Below are 19,632 nucleotides of genomic sequence, written 5' to 3'. Positions count from 1 at the left end.
CCTTATTGCTTAGATGAGAGAAAATTAAGTTAATTTGGTTACCGTCCTTTTAGAACCATTCTATACTTTGATTATGACATATCATGATCTTTAGCCGACATTATCTAGAATGAACATTTCGCGTTTTCTGTAAAACAGAATATATAAAAAGAAATTATTGAAGAAATATTACAAACTAGTTGTATGAAATTACAGTCGGTAATTTTTTGGTTCATTGGAATAAGGGGAAATGATCATTTACCCGATTTTAGGCTAAAAATTGCCCACTTGCTCCACCAACTGTTTTTTAACCTCATTTACCCAAAACACTCTAAGGGATTATTTCCCCTTTACCCAATTAATTTTTTTTTTTTTGGAGACTTTTTTGCCCTCTCCTTCTTTCTCACTTAGAGAGAGAAGTCATCCTCCACCTTGCTGTGCTCCGGTGACCAGTGGCCGGTGCGGTCTCCGGCGACCGGTCACCAGATTCCGGCGACCGGTGACAGGATTCCGGGAACCGGTAACTGAAATCCGGCTACCGATGACCGGAATCCGGCTATTATTGCCCCCAGTAATCATATTACTGCCCCTAGTAATCATATTATTGTCCCCTAATACTCATATTATTGTCTCCCAATAATCATATTTATTGCCCTCCAGTGAATTGTATAAACTCCCAAAACCAAAATGAATACACTACAGGCACAATTGATCATATTATTGCCCCCCAGTAACTATATTACTGCCCCCCAATACTCATATTATTGTCCTCAAGTGAACCAAAATGAATACACTAAAGACACAATTGATCAATTTATATGTTCAATTGTACACGTTCACTTTTTTTTTCCTTTCCCATTCTCGGAGCTCACAGTATACAAAAAAAAAAAAAGTGATATGGGCACCCAGAAATTGCTCTGGGCACCCACCGAGTGTGAGGCCGGTGCAGGATTGGTCGGATCGTCATCGTCTTCGTCGAGATGGGAAGAGTTGGCGAAACAAGGTTGATGGGACCGGACCACCGACCTCAACCTCAACCACTGTACGACTTCGTCGCCGTGGGTTCCCCAGTTAAGACCCGGCCAAGATCCGGATCGAGAAACAGAGACTAGATGGCCCAGAATCCGCCGAATCGATTGAGTCGTTGGCCCGAATCCGAAGGTGGAGCACCGGAGCAGCCATGGAAGAGAGAGAGAGAGAGTCTGGGGGAGAGAGAGTATGGTTCGGGTGACGGCGGCACTCGGAGGTTGAGGTCGAATCCGGATGCAGTGCTCCTATCTTCTCTGATGGCGGTGGAGACTTGATGGAGGTGATGGCCCGAAGCTGCCGGAGCAACCATGGCACAGAGAGATAGAGAGAGAGAGAGAGAGCGAAGCCGGAGGTGGGGCGTGGCAGAGAGAGAGAGAGTGTGTGAGAGAGAGCTGAGAGGATAGAGTTTTTTTTTTTTTGAAAAGGGTTTGGAATCCAGCCTAGCTGGGAGGCTCAGCCCCACGCCCGGTTCCATTTATTGAATTTAAATTTTGCATCGGGGGGGACATATAACCTGAACCCCGAGCTACACAAGAAAGATTACAAAGATCCTCATAGAGAATGTCCTGAATAATAACAGGAGTCTCTTCTAAAGAAAATGCATCTAAATTACCACATCTAGCAAGGTGGGCTAATCTATCGGCCACACCATTTGCTTCGCGACATATATGTTGAAACTGAAATAAAGTAAAAGCATTAACATACCTTCTACAATCATCCAAGATCCTTCCAATGCTCGAAAAATCATCATCAGTTGCACGTAATGCACTCACCAAGTTCACGCAGTCACTTTCAACAATAATTTCCTTCCAATCCTGTTGAATTGCAATTAACAACCCCGCCCTAAGAGCTTCGGCCTCCATATGAATGATTGATTGTGCAAAGTGAAAGGGTCGTGCAAAAGCAGCCATGCACGTTCCTTCAAAGTTTCTGACCACAACCCCCACACCTCCACCACCAGTTTCTGTGCAAAAACTGCCATCTATATTAATTTTCAACCTTCCTCTTGGTGGACAAGTCCACTTGATAAGTGATCTCTTGTCCTTCCCTCCTTGACGTTTATGTAATTGCTTATACTCATTAAGAAATGACTTAGCCCATGCGTGCATGTTAGTGGGGTTGGAAACTGATGCTTTCCAAACTATATTATTACGCTCCATCCAAATCACCCAAAGGGCCATCAAGAAGTACTCCATCTTCTCACCATTAAGTGCATCAACCATATCCCAAAACCAAACGTCAAGAACAGTAGAGGGGTGCTTACCAGGTTGTAACTCGAGCAAACTATGCATCCAGAAAGCTCTCAAGGCATCACAGTTTTTGAATAAGTGTAGGCTATCTTCCACACCATTAGAACAGTACACACATCTCACGTCTGAGAGCTGGACCCTCTTAGCTAAGGCAGCTCGAGTGGGTAACGTTCCCTTGACCAGACGCCATGCATGCATACGTACCTTAGGAGGTACGTTAACTTTCCATAGCTTTCCCCATAACCTTGCACGATCTGCCCCGAAGCTGGAGCCTGATGCCGTCCTCTCCAAAGTGTCCGTAACACGAGCCACATGATATCCATTTTTCACACTATACCTCCCTTTCTTATCAAAATGCCACACAAGCCTATCAATCCCTCCACTTAGACTCAGAGGGATTTTCATAATATTAACAACTTCCATAGGTGTAAATAGCTCATGTAATAACCATTCCTGCCAATCCCCAGTCTCCTCATCAATGAGATCTACAACTCTAAAATCCTCCGCACCCTGCATGGGGATGGAAAAAGGTTTGAAACGATAGGGTAGAGGCACCCATGGATCATTCCAAATCGAAATATCCTCCCCATTGCCCACCTGAAATCTCAACCCCTTTTTCAACAAATCCCTCCCTTTCATAATACTCCTCCACGAAAAGGACGCACCCTTATGCAAAACAGCATGCATGAAATCAGTATTAGGAAAATAACGTGCCTTAAATACCTGAGCAAGCAAAGAATCCGGCCTGCAGATTAGCCTCCATCCTTGCTTAGCAAGCAAGGCCGTGTTAAACAAGTGCATGTCCCTGAACCCTAATAGGGGGCAAAACTGTCACTATAGGTTAGATTGGGTAAATGAGGTCAAAAAACTCTTGGTGGAGTAAGTGGGCAATTTTTAGACTAAAATAAGGTAAGTGATCACGACCCGTTGGAATAATTATCGATCTCATTAATAGAGCAAATAATACAACGTGCATGTACTGCTTGTAACTGGTTATTTGGTCAAAGCTACAGTGACTCTAAATAAGTGTACCGGCAATGAGTGAAACTTTTGGAATGTAATTACTTCATAAAAACGACAAGGTGTAATTTGTTAATATATTCTATTAAAAGTTGAATCTCAAACCTGCTATATCTTAACAGAAACTAAACTAAATATATATAGCAGAGGCCCAGGGATAATAATCTAATCTTATAAGAATTAGATATTGATTCAACTTGTCGGAATTATTGTCTAGAGATTTGGGGTTTCAATTGTTTTTATTTGATTTGTAATTCTTCATCGCTGAAGGCATGGCCGCTAAATAGCCAACGACTAAGTTGCTGTTGGCTTCAAGCTGTCGGTAGAGAATCTGAATATATAATGAGAGCCAGAGAATTCTTCTGCGTTTACTGTAATTCATAGAAAACATGTTTCAATAAATAAATACTCATTCTTTATCTCGATGGATGACTACCTTCCTGTTGAGGAAGCATCTTTCTGTAATGGTAATGCTGATGATTGAACAGCTAAACCAATATAAGTTTGGTGGATTTTTGAAGGGAACTGGCAAATGAATCTGAAGAATAAATGGTCATGATTAGTGAATTACATTGTCGACGTCCACAAATTTTTTTATTGGAGAACATTCACTCTAAAATGATCGGCCAATGTATTTTTACTTTGTGTGCGACCTGTGATTAGTCTCGGCTTGTTTGTCATTAAAAGTTGAATAAATAATACAATTTATTCGAGTCCAATAAATTGTATCATTCCGTCAGTACGTATCAAACAATTATAGTCGGCCTCATTGAGTTTCAATAGTATCCCAACCCAAAAACATATATTCACATGATCTTGGATATCCTCGGCTAGCTGTTCATGTGGGAAACCCATGAAGTGCATGAACATAGCATTTCTGTCTTCTTCTTTTTCACCATCATCGTTGTTATTGTCTCAACATAGAGCTATATATTCATGAAAACATAAATGATATATATGGCAACGGTAAAACTAACGTATGGTCTAATATGTACACTGAACATACAACATAATTAAGATTCTTTGCGGATGTTATAGTGTTGATTAATTGTGTGCTTATGTAAAAAATGACATTTGAAATGTGAATTTTCAGGTTCAGAGTTAAGCATATATATAGTCAATACCGAAAGAGAATGCTAGTACGTAGGTAGTATATAGATGATCCAAATCACCCTGCTATATATTGACAAATACATTAATTAACAATAAACATCAATTTTATATATAGCACGTATGGATTGACGGTTGAGGTTGGCCGGTCAAAGTATGTCATACCCGTTTTGGATCTTTTGGATTTAAATTCGAACACACTCTGATCTGAAAACGATGTTGGCCAACAGCAAAGTGTTGAATTAAGCTTGCCAACAAACTAGGCTCCCTCAAACTCAACGTTCACAAACCATAAAAGACGAACCAGATACCTCGGTTATTCCAAAAACAAACCCACATCACACTTGAAAGAATGTTTCTTGTCATTAATTACAAATCATTTATACTTTGGTGTTATACTGGATGTAATATAGCTCAGTAGCATATATACTGCATACTATATAACGAAAAGCTGAAGAGTACTTGGTGGGTACATAGTCTGTATTCTTCGAAAATTCCAGTATATTACCGCATTTTTTATCAGCAAGTATTGTTGTTAAGATGGATGACAAACAGAAAATTGATATTGAAAGGCTCTCTAGAGACTCCGAAATGGACAGGAAGAGACTCCAAGGACGAAAAGACATGCGATGGGATCAAAGGTGGTCAAGTTGGCCTCTTTATGTGTCTCTCCTATTGATTTCTATAATGTTCTATTTCTTGGAGTTTTGTGCAGATGATCATGGAGATATCGTGTAGGCTGTAACTAAGCCACAGGCAATACCTCCATTACATATGAATCTTCTTGATGTCAATGAGTGAGTCCTTAACTATTTGTTTCTGGGATTGCATTAATGTGAAGCATAGGACTTAAAACTGAAATAAGAAGTAAAGTATTCTTCCATCCAATGTCTTACATTGTTAGACTTATGACATCAGCCAATATAGATAAAATGAGGCAAAACAAGTCAATGTTATGAACAATAAATCTGCTTGGCAATTTTATTGAAATCTTATTGACTTGCTACACACATGTTGAGTTCTTAGAAATATAGAACTGGAGAAATACCTTATTAGTGATTTGTTATTGTTTATTATATGTAATTTTTTTGCTCATGTTCTAAGGACTTAAGATGTCATTTTGTCAACGTCTTCAATATTAGTCGGCGTCTTCAATATTTACTAATATATCATATAACTTTTCTAAAACTAAAAAAGAATCATTATTTAATACAATATTTGTGTTCTTTTCATCATATAGGAGCTATTAGCTTAATTAACACATAAATTGAACAATTACGATTTAATTTTTTGTAATTCAATGGTTGTCAGTACAATACTTTCTTGGAAGACAGACTTGATAGCTTGGTCTATATTGCTCTCTATATCTTTCCTTAGCAAGAAATTAAATCCGACCAAGACTATATATTCTATATATGTTAAACAGCGACAAGCATGACCCGTGGCCCACCATTGTACCGATATTGTCCCAACTTAACCACCCGATAGGTGTTGGGTTTTAATCACAAAATGCCTCGGTACAATTGGGTGAGATCCACCCACTTATAAGTTATATTTTATTTGTCACTTTTCCAATGTGAGATATTTCCTTTCCAACACGCCACCTCACGTGCAACCTAACTCTAGGTCTGCACGTGAAATTAATTAATCCAATTTCCACATTGGAAATTGGGACACAAGTCTCATATCGGAGACTTGGTCGATACAATCCAAGGCCCACATTGGACACTTGGTAATTTCGATGGCAATACAGGGAACCCCAATTTGGGCTCATGATACGTGACTACGTGGAGACACAATTGGAGAAGGACCCGCTTTGATACCATGTTAAAAAGCGACAAGCATGGCCCGTGGCGCACCATTGTACCGATATTGTCCCAACTTAACCACCCGATAGGTGTTGGGTTTTAATCACAAAAGGCCTCGGTACAATTGGGTGAGATCCACCCACTTATAAGTTATATTTTATTTGTCACTTTTCCAATGTGGGATCTTTCCTCTCCAAGTCTCCAACAATATATGATATCCTCATAATCTAACGAGCTGATCAAGTCATTTGCAGTCAAATAATGTAAAATTTAAACTCAAATAAACCAAGATCAATCAGAAGGAAGTTTTCTAATGACAAGTGTTTCTCTATGAGGCAAGATGTGTTGAGAATATATGCATCCCACATGGAAAGAATGGGACCTTGCCTATGGGGTTCAGATCCAAAACTAATGGGCAATGGATAGAGTGGCCTAAACCCTTATAAACCCATAAGCAAACTTATATTTTTTCAATGTGGGAGTTATATTTTATCACATTCTCAACACGCCCCCGCACGTGTGGCGATTTCTCAAGCTATACACGTGGACCAAGTTGTATTGGGTGACGATGAGCACGTGTGGCCATCGCTGAAACTAAACACGTGGGTAACCTGCTTTGATACCATGATAAAGTACTCTGAGGTTCACATCCAAAACCAATTGGCAAAGGATGGAGTGGTCCAGACTCTTATAAACCCATAGGTAAGGCCCCATTTTTCCCATTTGAGATGAATATATTTCTCAACACGCTCCCTCATGTGTGACAAATTTTCAAGCCATACACGTGGACAATTTTTGGGTGACGTGGAGCTCGTGTGGCCGTTAGGCATGCACAAGTGGGATAACCCACATGTTTGGTTTCAGCGATGGCCACACGTGCTCACCGTCACCCAATATAACTTGTCCACTTGTATGGCTTGAGAAATCGCCATACGTGTGGGGGCATGTTGAGAATGTGTATAAATATAACTCCCACATTGGAAAAATATAACTTTGCTCATGAGTTTATAAGGGTTTGGACCACTTCATCTATTGCCAATTGGTTTTATATGTGAACCCCATATTACTTTATCATGGTATCTGTTGATGTCTAAAGTTCAGCAGTAGCTGAACCTTGGTTAACTCTGATCTGATGGGTGGACCGCTACTTGTGATGTTCAGAGCTTCCGCTACTTGTCAAGTAAAATATAGAGGGCATCAGAGGGAGACCGCATTGGGCGTTCTTCTCTTCTCCGATACCTAAGTTAGTCAATGTATTTATGTTGACAAAGTAACAGTAGGTAAGTAATAAATGCGTAATTAATTAGGAGAGAGGAGAGAACCTTTTATGGGTGAGGAGGGAGCTGATCTTCTCCATGTTTTCGATGTGGGACTGATATGCTTAAGTTCCCAGCTTCTGGAGCTTCTGATGCTATCTTGGCACGACGCGTGGCGGCGCGTTAGCGGGGATCTGGGGGTACGCCGGGGCTCAGGCGGTAGCCTGCTTGGCTGTGTTCCCGTAGGTCACTCATTTAGCGGGTTTTGGTACCGCTGGCGGTAGCATGAGCGTGGCTCATTATAACTAATTATGCTTGCAAATGCCTATGTAAGTATAAGTCCCCCAAGTCCCCAGTCAAGGAGGGCAATCTTGGTTGGGAAGTTGCCTAGCGGTTCGAAGCATTACTTCCGCTAGACTTGCAAAAGCATAATTAGCGTCAGTGCGTTGTCAACCATGGACATACTGAGCAAACGCTATATATCCTTTCGGGTGGGCCCCTGCTAGGCCCCTCAGGGAGTCCCCCACTCCCCTGCTAAGATAGACATCCGTTTGGCCGGTGTATCATTTGTTGAGGGGAGCTGCGCTCAGCAGAGGGTGTTAGGTAGCGAGCCCAATCTTTGATACCCAAGTGGCGGGGTCAACGTGCCTGATCAGGGCCGTCGAAGACTGTTGACGTGTCCCCTTGTCCAGGAGGACCATGGCTTCTGTGACGCCGCGTGACGGTCATCGTACGTTTGATTGTAACGTCGCGTGCTGGTCGTCGTCAGAATGAGATGTTACCTCGGGAATCGCCAATGGTAGAATTTCCTCCATTGATAGTAAGCGGCAAGAAGGGTCGCGGGGACCCGGCTGGTTGCCATTCAGCGAACTGTCTTACTTGTAAGAGGGAGAAGTTTCGCTAGTGGAGTTGCGCTTAGCGGAGACTCGTTTGCAAGAAGAAAAGGGAGTTCAGCTAGCGGAGTTTCACTTTAGCTGAGACTTGCTTGCAAGAAGAAAAGGGAGTTCCGCTAGCGGAGACTCGCTTGCAAGAAGAAAAGGGGGTTTCGCTAGCAGAGTTGCGCTTAGCGGAGACTCGCTTGCAAGAACAAAAGGGAGTTGCGCTTAGCGGAGACTCGCTTGCAAGAAGAAAAGAGAGTTTCGCTTAGTGGAGACTCGCTTACAAGAAGAAAATGGAGTTCCGCTAGAGGAGTTGCGCTTAGCGGAGACTCGCTTGCAAGAAGAAAAGGGAGTTCCGCTAGCCGAGTTGCGCTTAGCGGAGACTCACTTGCAAGAAGAAAAGGAAGTTCCGCTAGAGGAGTTACGCTTAGCGGAGACTCGCTTGCAAGAAGAAAAGGGTGTTCCTCTAGCGGAGACTCCGCCGATTGGTAGTCTTCCTCTTCCATGGTTACTTCGAATAGAAACTTCGTTTAACGATGCCCAACACGTGGCTGTCACAGATTGGGTTAGTGTGCGTGATAACGTCTCTTCAGAACGCTCGTCTCTTCGCCATTAATGCGAGTAATTATTGATTTTGTAACTGAGGCGTCGCCTCAGTTGATCAGGGGAGTTAGTGCGTTCGTGGGGCACGTGTACGGCCGTGGTGCGATGTCATTTTTCAGCGTATGGCCGTGGTGCGATGTCATTTTTCAGCGTACGGCCTAGATTGGTTTGATGTTGACATAAAAGAGAGGGAAACTGAGTAGTTTGACACTTCGCACTTTGAACTGATATCTTCGTTGTCAAGCTTTGCTCTGAGATCCGAGGAGGAGATCCTACGATTTCGTGAAGTTATCAATCATTGAAGGGCGAAGGCCTCTTGAAGTGAAGACGAGCACCCTCGAGCACGCCAGAGTTTCCATCTTTAAGGTTGGTATTCTGAATCTCGTCCCTGTTTCATTAGATCTTCTTTGTTTGTCTGTTTCTGGTTTTGCTATTTCGAAGTGGTTTATGTCATTCCCTGGTGTATCGAAGGGTCTTGAATTGTGTTTTGGGGTGGGTTTTAGGTGTTTGACAAAGGGTTGGGGTTTCTTTCCTTACTAGATGGTCGAATCTGGGTTTGAGTGTGGATGCGTTTTGTTCTTGTTTTGGCACTTTCTGGGATTTCTGGGTATGGGTGTTCTTGATGTTCTTGGATGAAAATTGACGTAGGGATAGCTTAGATCTTGTGTGAACTGACTGGTTTGGGTTTTAGGGTTTGTGATGGCTAGCGTCGTAGAGGTCTCGAGCAGTGAGGATTCTGGGTCTGACGTGTCGTTCAGCGTGGCAGATTGGGTGTTTATTGACTCATTGCGTCTGTCTGCCCATGCAGGAACCTTACTGTCTGAACCGCTAGATATCGAGCCGCTATAGACAATACCTTGGGAGGTAGCAATGGGTCGTGACAATCGTGTAGAGAGCTCTAGGGCGGGGGAGGAAGCTGCCGCCAGCAATAGGCGCGAAGAGCGGTTAGTGAGCAATAGCTCCGCTAGCAGTTCCGCTAACGGGGGAGAGTATGGTGGTGAAGAGATAGAGTCTGCTTGGGTTCTAATTGATGGCATTGCAGTTGATGAAGCGGGAGGGCCGATGACTGTAGCCTCCGTCAACCGTCTAAAGCGGGTATTCCGCCTGCCCGGAGTGGTGAAGTTGTGTCCGCCAACCGCTAATAAGAAGGCCTTCATTCTTCCAGTGGGGTACGCTGCAGTGCATGAGGCGATCTTCCGCCAGGGGGTGACATTTCCTCTTCTGCCAAATCTGCAAATCCTAGTTTGCAAGTTTGGTATCGCTTTTGGGCAAGTATGCCCTAATATATGGCGATTGCTCATGGCGCTTATCCGGTTGCAAGGGTCCAACCGTGGCGGAGGTGCTACATTTCTACGAGTTGGTATATGTGAAGCACGAAAACTGCAGTGGGTAGGTGAATTTGAACCGTCGCCAGGGGCCGCCCAAACCAATTGAGAATTTGAAGGATTTCATGTCTCCCTGGCGAGGGAGCTTCTGTGTTGCTATCGCTGGATGGGAATATCAGGCGGGGGAGAATGTTGGGGAGCCGACATTCAGGATTAAGTCGGAGTTCCAACCTATCTAAGGTTGTCGCTAGGTTCCGCTAAATCTAGTTGCTAGCCTTGTTTGTGTGAGATGCCGTTGTACCATGTTCTCACTCTTATTTCGTTGTTTTTTGTAGTAGGCCTGCGTTACAACCTGATGCACGAGGAAGAGTGCTGCGTGGCGAGGATTAGAGGCTGTTGGCCGAATCGCAACCTGCTTGACCTTTGGCTTCTCACCGGTTGGGAATTGTTGGTCGATCAACAGTTGACATGCTCCCTTGGTAAGTGACTTCTGCTGATCCCTGCCCTAGCTTTGGTTTTGTATCAGGCTAACCTGTTGTTTTTGTAGACTATCCGCGGGCTAACAAAGCCAGCCGCGACGCTTTAACCAAAGCGATGGACTGTGCCGAGATAAATAATTTTCTTGAGAGCATGTAAGCAGCCGGGTTGGCAGCTCAGTAGACAATGGTGAATCCACAGAAGTTGGCGGTGAGCCAGTCTGCAACCCCAGTGGTGATTTCGATGCTGCACCACTCTCATCTCGGCGCCGACGGTCTGCCAGTCGTTCAAGCTGGAGCTGGCAGTGATCACAGTGTTGCCGGCGGGAGCAAGGCTCCGACTACCCCTGCACAGTTGAAAGAAAAAGTGCTCGCCAATCTGCGCAGGTCCCAGAAGGAGAGGGCGGTGTCCCCGAAGGCACCAGCTACCATTGCGAGGTTGGAGCCGCAGATGACAACAAGGCCTGTCGCCGCTGGCACTATACAGGCGGTATTACAGAGGAAGCAGCGGCAAAACGACGCCAATGTGAAGGACGAGGTTGCTGACGCGGAGACCATCGGGGCCCACCGGCAAAAGAAGGTAAAGCAGGCTCCGCCCAAGGTGACTGCAACCGCCAGCAGGGAGGTGCAGATCAGCGATCTAGACTCGTTTGCCGGGTACTCCGAATCCTGATTGACCCCGAGCGGGAGTTTCTTTTTCATCTTTATGAGCGGCTGGGGTTCGGCGGCCTTGAGGGGATTGTGTGCTCGACTTCCATTGATCAATCGCCATTCAACTCGTCCTTCGGGCATCTCTTTGTCGGGCTGCATGAGATGTTCCTGGCGGCGTCGAGCCAGCCCGGACTGAGCGACAGCTTAAGGAGGAGATTAGCGGTCTCCAGAGGGAGCTGGGGGAAGCCAAAGACAAGATGGAGGACGTTGGGCGATGCCTAACCAAGGTAGAGTGTGACGCTGCTGATGCCCACGACAAGCTGAATGTCGCCATCGCGCGGGACCTCTGGCGGAATGACCTTGTGTCTCAACTGGAGCAAGACATAGCCTTGTTGAAGGATCAACAGGCGGCAAAGGTTAAGAAAATTGAGATCCTTCAGCCGGATTCTGCCGCCAAATCCTCGGAGGTGTAGCGGTTGGAGGGCGAAATTGCCCAGTGGGAAGAGGAGAGGAGTCGTATTGAGGCCGCCATCATGGAGGCGTTCAAGCAGTCTGCGGAATACAAGCAGGCGATGATGGAGGCGACCAAGGCTGGCGCCACTGCCAACCTGGAACTGTTGAACCAGAAGGGCGCTATTGATTGGGTCAAGGCGTCCCAGTCTGCTGAGCCGTCAGGCAGAGGGAAGCTCCTGGGAGCGGTGTGGTACCCACCCAAGCTGAGGGTGTCTGCTCAGGAAATGGTGAGAGCGATGATTGTCCGGCAGATGTCGGTTTGTAGACTCCTCCCCCAACTCAATCAGAAGTCTCTCGTGCAAATTTTATGGCGGCTCACACCCGCGCGGATGGCACCATGGTGACACTAAGCCCTACTGCTCACGGGTCTGACCAAACAAGCCGCCTGGTCGATTGGCAGCCGCCGGTGGATGGTGAAGAAGTTGCTGCCGCGCTCAACAATCCCTGAAGATCATTCGAGCCCTTGTGGCCATGCGCTTGTTTATTTCTTTTCTTTTTGTAATGCCGCTAAGGCTTTTTTTTTTGTACCTTGACAGTATTTTTTGGGCGGGGAGTCTTGACCCTAGATAATGAAGCGTAGTTTCTTTAAAATTTTCAATGGGTCTGTTTACAATGATTGCGTTGCTTGCATGTTGACATACCGCTAGAGTTTTGACTTAGGCTTTTGTCGATCAACGAAACATTAAAGGAATTAAAATTGTTCCCAAGTGCACGATGTAGCAAACGTGGTCTGCCGAATATTGTTGTGCTTTGACTGGGTGATAATGATTTGAATAATTCCTCGTTTCATTGATAGCTGATAGATCAGCGCTTACAAAAGTAGGGTTGCACCCGTTAGGTAGCTTCCCTTAGCTAAATATAGAGTAAAAATTTAGCTAAGTCAAGACGCTCTTGGGTAGCGGCATGACTATTTGTAATAATATCGAAGGTGTTCAATATTCCAAGGGTGGGTCGTTGTGACGCCATCCTTGTCCATTAAGTAGAAGGTGTCGGGGCTAACAACTTCCACAATTTTGTATAGTCCTTCCCAAGTTGGGCGGAGTGCCGTTGGCGGTGGAATGACTTCTTTCATTACCCAGTCCCCCAGTTGGAGGTTCTTTTGACTCTGGCATTATAGAAACGTGATACCCGCTGCTTGTTTTGCAAGTTGTGCAAATGGGCCTTGTGTCGTTTCTCCTCGAGGAGGTCCTTGTCGAGGCCGATGCCCTCGCCGTTGGTCTCGGGGCAGTAGCCCTCAACCATAGCGGTGCGCTGGGTGACCTCAATGGGTAGGACGGCCTCGATACCGTACATCATACATAATGGCGTTTCACCAGTGGCGGAAGTTGGGGTAGTCCTGATGGCCCACAGAACTTTCGGGAGTTTTTCCGCCCATAAGCCCTTGGCGTTGTCGAGTTTCTTTTTCAGCAGCCTCTTGATTATCTTGTTTGCTGCTTCGACTTGGCCGTTGGTTTGGGGTGAGCGACCGATGCAAAGCTCATCTTGGTGTCCAAGTTAGCGATGAAAGATATAAGTTCTTTGTTGTTGAACTGTGTGCCATTGTCTGTGATGATGGTGTGGGGGACGCCGTAGCGGCAGTATATGTTCTTCCAGAGGAAGTGGGTTACCTTGGTGGTAGTTATTGCCTTCAGTGGTTCTGCCTCAATCCACTTGCTGTTGTAGTTGATGGCGACAATGATGTATTTGAACTGACCCTTGGCGGTTGGGAATTTTCCTAGCAAATCCAGGCCCCAGGTGGAATGAATCCATGGACTAATGATGATTGACAGAGGTTCCGCTGGGGCATGGGGGAGGTCAGAGTATTACTGACATTTGTGACAAGACCTTGACACCCTTTTGACGTCGTCGTCGAGCATGGGCCAAAAGTATCATTGTCACATTGTGCGATTGGCCAAAGACCTGGCGCCTGAGTGGTTTCCACATTCCCAAGCGTGTATCATTGCAAGAACGTCTTTTCCCTCCACTGGGGTCAGACACCGGAGGTTGGGATGAGTGAACCCCTGGCAGTAAAGCTTGCCATTCTGAATGTTGTAGCTGGTTGGTCTCCGCTTGAGCTGCCGTGCTTCGACCTTGTCGGTGGGCAGTGTTGCATTACGCTTGTATTCGATGATTTCATCTATCCAGCTGGGTTGGACCTCAATGTTGAAAATTTCCACCAGGGTTTTTGTGATGCTTGGCTTGTCAAGGCACTCTACCCTTGTGTCTGCTGGACTTTAGTATGGTTGAGCAGTTGCCAGTCATGCTAGTGAATCAGCCTTGACATTCTCTTTCCTGGGGGTCTGTGTGATGGTGTGAAAGTTGAATTTTTTTAGAAGCGTTCTGACGTACCCTAAGTATGCCTCTAACTGTTGGTCCTTGGCCTAGAAACTGTCATTGACCTGGTTAACGACTAGCTGGGAGTCGTTGAATATGTTGATAGGAGCAAAAAGTGTGACGATATTATTGAATATGTGCCCCATTTTAGCCTTGTTTCTCCCTTAGTTTAGTGTTTTGAGTCATTAAGTCATTTTGAGAGTCTTGTTGAGTGTTTGGAGTGAAATAGGCGGAAAAAGTAAAATTCATGAAAAATCCTAGCTGGATCAGGATTCTTAACTGTCAACTGTTTTTACGGTCTTTACATTTTAATTCCCTTTATTTTCTGTAGAAAATTTTGATATTCTCCTACTTGTTGTAGGAAACGTTGCCTAGTGGAACTCTTGGAAACAGCAATGATGGAGTCATAAAATAAAGTATTTAAGACATTTGACCAAGCAATGAAGAAGGGAAATAAAGGAGAAAGACGTTTTCAGCTGAAGAATAAAGGAGAAAGACGTTTTTCAGTTGAGGAATAAAAGAGAAAGATATTTCAGCTGAAAAATAAATAAGAGAAAGACGTTTCAGCTAGGAAATTAAATGAATTGCACCATTATGAGAGGAGTTAAGGCCATAAAGGAGACGTTTCAGTTGGGAAAGCCAACCAATGCTCCCCTATAAATAGGCAATGTCCAGAACTGAATTTGCATCACTTCCCAGCCAAGATCACTTTCCAGCCAAGATCACTTCCCAGCCAAGATAATTCATTGCCTATCACTTCTTGGCCAAAAACCATTCCAAGACTGCCTAATTCACTGCTCAAACCTCCATCACGTACAAGACCGTGACACCATCCATCCATCAATCTACGAAGCTCTTAGGCGCTGAGTCAAGGACGCTCCACCACCATAGCAGAGACAAGTTCATCACCTTGTTGCTAAGCCGCTGAGGAAAGCTTCAAAGTGTAACTATGACTCTACTTATAATTTTTGTTTCGGTTTTGTGTGTTTCAATTTGTGAGTTGTGTAATTGGAGACACAGAATTTTCAGAATATTTTTATTAATATTTTTGAGATTTTCAGTTTATTATTGAGTTAATTTCAAGAATTCTTTTATGATGCATGTTACAATATTGTGCCATTTTATGTGTTTAGGTAATTTTCAGAGTTAGGTTCATAAGTTTGCATGCTAGAATAACGGTGAGAGTTCTTGTGTGTTTGCTTAATTTTCCAAGAGTAATTGTTATTTGTTAAGACGCTGAGTTAAACAAGTAGTAATTAGTTCTAACCGGTGGTAAAAATCATGCTTTAATGATTAAATGATTTTGGAAATTACTTGTTAAATTCTATGTGTAATGGTTAATTTGCACGTATGAGTTGATTCGAGGGTTAGATAATACTACTAGTTAAGAGAATTACGCTAAGTGTTTTAAAAAATTAGTAGTATTAGGCTTGGTAAGGACTTTTCCGATCCAATCCTACATTAGAACGAATCAGATAAATGGATTGATCCGCTGAGGCTTTTCATTTGAGCTTTTATCTAGGCATTTAAGATGGGCACATTTTTGTAGCATGTTGAAATGGATTTTCTGTTTTTACACTTAGTAATTTCCGAGTGGAATTGATCTAGGTTAGGGAAGTCGATCATTGTATATAGTTTTATTTGTTTTTATTTTAAGTAGATTAGAAACCAAATTCAAAAACCCCCATTTTATTCTTTTATTTGTTAATTGACCTTTTTGTGTAGGTGTACCCTACAATCCCAGGACTGAACGATCCATGCTTATCCTATACTGACAACTACATTTTGCAGGGTTAAATTGTGAGGCTATTTAAGCCGCATCATATGTTGACACTGTCAGCCCCCGATTTGATGGCGAGGAGTAAGCTGACAATTAGCGCTTCATACTCCGCCATGTTATTTGAGGCCTTGAAATTGAACTTTAACGCGTATTCCACGTTCAGTCCCCCTGGCCCTGTTAAGATGACTCTGGCGCTACTATCCTTGGCACAAGCAAAGTCGTCAACGTGGAGGTTCCAGTCCGACTGCTAGTGGGGGGCTGGTTCCTCAGCGGTTATCATTTCTTTGCTGCCCACTTGTGTCCTTAGGTTGGGTTCATCCTGACGCTAGGTGAGCTCAGTGATGAAGTCTGCCACTGCCTGGCTTTTCATGGTGACTCTTGGCTTGTAATCAATGTCGAACTCGCTGAGCTCGATGGCCCACTTGCTAAGGCGCCCCGAATGTTCAGGGTTCAGTATTACCTGCTTCAGCGGTTGGTTTGTTAGGACATGAATGGTATGGGCCTAAAAGTATTGGCGGAGGCGTCTAGCGGAGACAATGAGTGCGAGAGCGAGTTGCTCCAGGGGTGTATATCTTGTCTCCACCCCGTTCATGCCTCAGCCGGTGTAGAACACAGGGAGCTCATCCTGGCCCTCTAGTCGGACAATGGCGCAGCTTACCACTGATAGTGATACTGCTAGGTATACATATAGTGTCTCCTCTTGCACGGGAATAGAAAGGAGCGGGACTGCCACCAAGTATTCTTTCAAACTTTGGAACGCCGCCTCACAACCTGGGTTCCAGTCGATTACCTTCTTGTGGGTCGTTTTCAGAACTTTGAAAAACGGAAGGCACCTGTTAGTGAGTCTGGAGATGAACCGAGAGATGGCGGTTAGCTTGCCTTGGAGGCTCTGGACGTGCACCTTCCACTCCGGGGCCTTCAAGTTGAGGATAGCTTGTACCTTGTCAAGGTTGGCCTCTATGCCCAGCTCACTAACAATGTAACCCAGGAATTTACTAGCGGTGACGCCAAAGAAACATTTTTATGGGTTGAGGCGCATGTCATAGGTCAATAGAATGGCGAATATGATGCGGAGGTTAGCCACGTGCCCTCTGGCTTTGATGCTTTTGACCAACATGTCGTCCACGTATACCTCTATGATTTTGCTCAGATGCTCAGCGAACATGGCATTCATCAACCGCTGGTAAGTTGCACCGGCATTCTTCAAACCGAAGAGCATGACGTTGTAATAGTATAGGCCCTTGTCGGTGGTGAAGGCGGTGCATTCTTGGTCACCAGGGTGCATCTTGATTTGATTGTAGCCGGAGAAGGTGTCCATCATGCTGAGTAGCTCGTGTCCAGCGGTTGCATTGACCAGTTGGTCTATGCGAGGTAGCGAGAAGATATCCTTGGAGCATGCCTTGTTGAAGCTTTTGAAGTCGACACACATCCGCCACTTTCCGCTTGGTTTATTGACCATGACCAGGTTGGAAATCCACTGGGGGTAATTGACTTGGCGGATGAACCCAATGTTCTGGAGTTTTGTGACCTCTTCCCCTATTGCCCGATACCTTTCCTCATCAAATGCCCTTCGCCGCTGCTTGACAAGATAGAAGGATGGTTTGATACTCAACTTGTGTGTGATGATCTCAGGGGAGATGCCTGTTATGTCAGCGTATGACCATGCAAAGACGGCGGTGTTGTCAAGTAGAAACTGGGTGAGTTCAGTCGCTACCTTTAGGTCTAGCTGAATGCAGATGCGGACTGTCCGCTCAGGGTGTTCATCGGAGATGCTGATAACCCTCAAGGATGTTTCTGGGTTAACATGCTCATTTTTGACATATTTCTTCTCATCATCCCTAGGATCTTCAAAGATATTTGGTGCTGGTGTATGGTTTCCTACCGTTAGGATTTCATGGCGGCGTGTCGACCGCGACACAGTTGTTAAATAACACTCTTGTGACAATTGCTGACTTCCCCTAACACAGCCTGTCCCGTTGGCCGTAGAGAACTTCATGAGAAGCATGTACCCGGCTATGATGCAATTTATTTTGTTGAGCGTTGGTCGACCAATGATGGCATTGTATGAGCTGAAGCAATCGACAACGATGAACTCTGTATGTATTTCAGCTGTGCACTGGCTAATACTGATAACTAGCCGCATATAGTCAGAACCGAGTGGTTGCGTGATGTCATCGGAGAAGCTGAGCAGCGACTCATGATCCTGGAGTAATTTTCTGTTCCGCTGGAGTTGATTATAGCAACCATTGAAGATGACATTGACAGCGGATCCGCTATCTACAACGACCATTCCCACTGACCATTCACCGAATATGGCGTCGATCAAGAATGGGTCGTTGTGGGGCAAATATACTCCGCGCTCCTCCTCATTCGAGAAAGTAATGGGTTCCCACTTAGACTTTAGGAGTTTAGTGGATCGCTTATAGCGGATATTGCAAACTTCTTTAGGGTGGTTAGCGCGTGCATAGCGCTTTTTTGCCCTGTGAGATATGTTGGTGATCGGAGCACCGCCATCGATGGTATTGATGCGGCGCATGGGTTCGATGTTGGCAACCACGGGTGGCGGTTGGCGCACTTTGAATTGTTCCATCCTACCGTCACGGTACAAAGTCTCCACAACTGTTTTGAGAGCGTTGCAATTATTGGTGTTGTGACCGTTGTCCTCATGGTATTTGCATCACTTGCCGGTGTTTCTGGGCTTTCCCACCCTTAGGTATTTTCTTGGGGGTGGTGGCGGAATCTGGTCCTTGCACTGGTCGTATATCTCCTCATACGAGGCTGTGAGGACTGTGAATACTGGGTACCGCTGGGAGGACTCCGTCTGTTTATTACGGTTATCCCCATGAGATGAGCGATTGCCCTTGTTGTAATGCTGGTCCTTCTGCCGCTTGCTCTGGTAGTTGCCCTGTTACCACTCTCTCTTCTTATCAGTTGGCGGCGTAGCAGGGGCTTTGTTAGCGGTTTCCTGATGGCTGGAGGAAGGCTGAGTGGTCTTTGCCGGTGTTGGCGGAGGTGGGGGGGGGGGGGTTCTCCATATGTGATGAATTCTGCCTGTGCATGGATGACGGCTTCTCCCATGATGGTTTTGCCGCTGCATTTGGATGGTTATAATTGAGATGATAGAGGAATGGTCCCTTTAGGAGTCCTTGCTTGAAGACTGCCATCGCCAATGTTTTATCAAGATCCCGGCACTGAGATGTCGCCTCTCACCACCGGGTGACGAATGCTTTCAATGTTTCCTCTTCGCCCTGTTTGACGTTGAACAACTGACTTGTGTTGTGATGTCCAGCGGCCAATAGGATGAACCGAGAGAGGAAAGCATTTGATAATGCGTGGAATGAGTCAATTGATCCTGGCAGGCACTCAAAAAACCAACTCATTGCCTCACTATCCAGCGTTTCGCTGAATAAGTGGCAGAAGGTGGCGTCATCGAACCCCTTGTTGTTAGTGACTTTTTTTAAGGTGTCCATATAAACAAAGGGGTCAGTCATGCCGCCATAATGTGACATCTTTGGTGTCTTTGCGTGTGCCTGGCATATGACATGTAGGATCCTGGCGGTGAATGGTCATGGCCTGGACGCAAAGAGTGGATTTGGCATTGGTGATGAGGCACCTGCCTCCGCCCGGATTAGCCTTTGCTC

Source organism: Rosa chinensis, chromosome 3 (assembly GCF_002994745.2).
Source record: "Rosa chinensis cultivar Old Blush chromosome 3, RchiOBHm-V2, whole genome shotgun sequence".
In the NCBI taxonomy this organism is placed as follows: domain Eukaryota; kingdom Viridiplantae; phylum Streptophyta; class Magnoliopsida; order Rosales; family Rosaceae; genus Rosa; species Rosa chinensis.
This window is presented reverse-complemented; position numbering follows the sequence as displayed.